Below are 3,528 nucleotides of genomic sequence, written 5' to 3' on the forward strand. Positions count from 1 at the left end.
ATTTGTTCCACAGGCACTTCACTGTTGTGATGAGGGGAGGGTGCTGTTTGTTTTGGTTTTGAACAGGAATACATTTTCCTCTCTGATGCACATAAAACTCTCATTGGAGCCTGAAACAACCATAAAAAGGAACTTTGAAAGCAAATCTGGCCTAGTGGTTGTAAATTATATGCTTAGCTGAAAAAGATCTCACAAACACTGGAGTGTATATGGTAATACTGGAAGTAAAACTCATCTTCCACAACAATAATGTATAACTTCAGCACCAGAACATACACGTTAGCACCAAAAGGTATCAATTGCTACCCATCATCTTAGATATTTAAATGAGGCAAAAAATCACAAGCAGATATTATAAACAGCTGCACTCAATAATTAATGATATCAATTACTTCATTTTTACTCTTACGCCTCTCACAGTATTTTGACCAAAAATATTTTTAGCCTTATTTTAGTGTGTATATATTTTCATAATTTTATATTTAGAACAGAACAAAAGTCTGAGCTAATTTCTCTGTCTTTAAAGGCACACAACTCTGCTCAGAAGGAATTAGTACAAATCTTCAAGGCTAGCAGAATAGCAGCTGGGGGTAGTTTGCTTCAGCATAACCTTGAACTCATCAGCAATTTTCGTCAGCATGTATCAGAGCAGATATACTGCCAAAGACATCTGAAGTCTTCCACACATTTCAGTACTTTTGTTCTAGCAGAACTTGGCGTCAGGTAATCAATCAGGCAGCACTGACACTGGCAATCAAAGTAGAGCTTTACTGGCATTGTCATTACCCAACCCAAGAGAAAAAAGATGATAGAAATTGAGGCAATTCAAATAGGTAATACAGAAAGGCCTGCAGTAAACTACTTATTAAATAAAGTGGAAGAGCAAATTTCGTGTGGTAACCAAATATCTGATGAGCTGTAATCCTCTCTGTTCAATGAAAAATATTCAGCTAATGCTTGAGTGCTTGTGGCTGGTTTTATCAGGAGCTGCTTGTATGAAATAGCTTATACCCAGATCATTTTTTGCTGCTGTCAAATACAGTGTGATTACAATAGTTAATCCCTAGCACCATTATGGGATGTTGTGAAAAAACCTGCATACGTGTTTGTTAAAAGCAAAGTTTTCTATACCCACAGAAAACAAAATATTCCACAAAATCAAGGTATTTGTAGCAACTTAAAAAGTAACAGATACAATAACATATATACCCGTTATAATAATTTCAGCTGAATTACAGAATTATAAATTAATTTACAATGTCTAGTCCTGTTTGGAAAGTGTACCATACAACATACAAGTTGCAAGTTCCAAAGTGCATAGTCATTTATTGTTAAACCTACTGTTGTAGGCTCCACGGCTTAACCTGAACTTTTGCTTATGCTCTGCTTCCTATCTCTTGTATTAAAAAAAAATAAAAAAATACTGAAAATGGCTAGATGCACTGTTTTAACTGTGCTGTCTTTACCTCTAGAGAAGATTTCTTATGCAGAACAAAAATATATTTGTCCCATGCATCTTTGTCAAAAACTGGGCTGGCTGAGGGCTAGTGACCCACCTAGTAGTTTTGTCTCACTGAATTCTTTCAATGTGTACATAGATGATGCAAAAAGGTTGTGCTTCACTCCCAAAACAGGACTGGATTTTACTCAGCCAAAGTGTTTGACTGATTGAGCACTGTCCAAGTCCAAGCCCCTTTGAAACCGAAAGGAAAACCATTTATATTGTAGCTGTTAGAATAAAAGTTAGTAGAATATTACAAGTGTTGTTCTTTTAAAACATGGACACATTTTAAGACAAAATACTTGTCTAGTTATTGTCCTGTCAGATACAGAAGTGTCACTAACCAGCAATGTCTGAAGAGCCACAGATCAGTTGCTGACGTTCTCTGGGGGATCAGATTATGGACAGATGGAGAGGGGCTGTTAGGTGTCATACACTGTAGAGCCCATTCCCCCCACACAGCCATCTTGCTGGAGAAAACGAATAACTGACATGAAGAATTCAAACTCTGATCTTTCTTTTTATATCACCCCTGTGACACTTCATATTCTGGTGACAGACTGTCTCCATCACCCTCGAAAGGACTGAATTAGTGACTTAAAGACACATACATATGTAGCACTAGTGAAATTATCCTCTGTTGTTCTGCTTGCTCTACTCAGTATTGCTTTTCAAAGTTCATAAATTTCAGAGGTCTAAATGTAGCAGTGCAAGCAGACTATATAAAGCCAAAACTCCAGGCTATTTCAATGACATAGTAGTTGTGGCAGACATTCGATTTCCTCCTTTTTATAATCTGTTTTTCAAGAAAACTACTTGTATAATAATCTAGCTTAAAGTGTAGGTCCTCTTTATAAATGTTCTAGCAAGCACCAAAAAGGCGTTCAGTTTTTGGGCGCAGGAAAGGTATGAATAAACAGATTTGTTTTTTATTAATTCATACAGATATTTTCAGGAACTATCACAATATATTTTAAAGGACACTGCCAATTGCTTTAGAAATTTGAAATTTTTGTCGGAAATCTGTATGAAGTTTTAAAGTTGCCTGATGTCTTTTATTTGGAAATCCTCTTATCTACCTTATGTCTGATCTCTCCTTGAAAGTTTCACCTGGCTAAGTTTCAGTCAGGGGGATAGCACATACACTGGCAAAGTTACAGTGTAAAAGACAGTATGGATGTCATGTATTGATATATGTTGCTTTGTAGCAATATATTTATCTTCCCGTACAAGAATAAATATACTGCTGCAAAGCACCATTATACCATTATGACTGTTCAGAAACACAGGAAGGTAGAGTTAGGCTGTGTTATTATACCAGTATATTTAAGGTGATGTAGCTTTCTATCTAGTTAAGACTTTAGGCATGTGAGCTAACAGCCACTGCATCTTGGCCAGTGTGGTTCCTCATTCTCTCTAATTTTCCTGTCTGCGCACAGGCTTCGTTGATGATAGCAGCAGCCATGTGCTGAACTCCTGGAACGCCATAAACGATTTGGTGTTGTGCATGAGGTAGGTAATATCCTGCAGTTTCTCTTGCACATATGTTTTCCTCTGCTCAGAGTCCCATTGACATTGCAGGTGAAAGCACAGGTGTAAATGGGAGGAACCATTGGGAGCGTGAGGACAATTTGTTGCTTTGCACGTCACACTCCATTTTTAAAGCACAGTATTAAACAATGACGCTTCTCTTTCTGGAGCTATTATTTTTAAAAGGAAGTCATATTCTATCTTTTAATGTGCTTTTAATAGAACCTAATCTTCAGGAAGCTACACTTGCTAAGGTGAAAATTAGTTTGCTCTCCTTTAACAAAATGTTAATCTAAAAGGGTTAATGTGAGTCTTAAATCCCAAAGTGTTAAAACCAAATTATACTATACTTTGAAAGCTAATTATACAAAAGCATACAAAAAGAAAACATCAGAGTATTATTACAATATCTCTCTATATATAATATGTGCAAAATTCAATATACAAGCTTCTTGTAACTCATCCATGTTTTTTTTTAAAAAATAATGTAAACCTTA

The sequence above is a fragment of the Aptenodytes forsteri genome, unplaced genomic scaffold (genome assembly GCF_000699145.1).
Source record: "Aptenodytes forsteri isolate BGI_AS27 unplaced genomic scaffold, ASM69914v1 Scaffold62, whole genome shotgun sequence".
Taxonomy (NCBI): Eukaryota; Metazoa; Chordata; class Aves; order Sphenisciformes; family Spheniscidae; genus Aptenodytes; species Aptenodytes forsteri.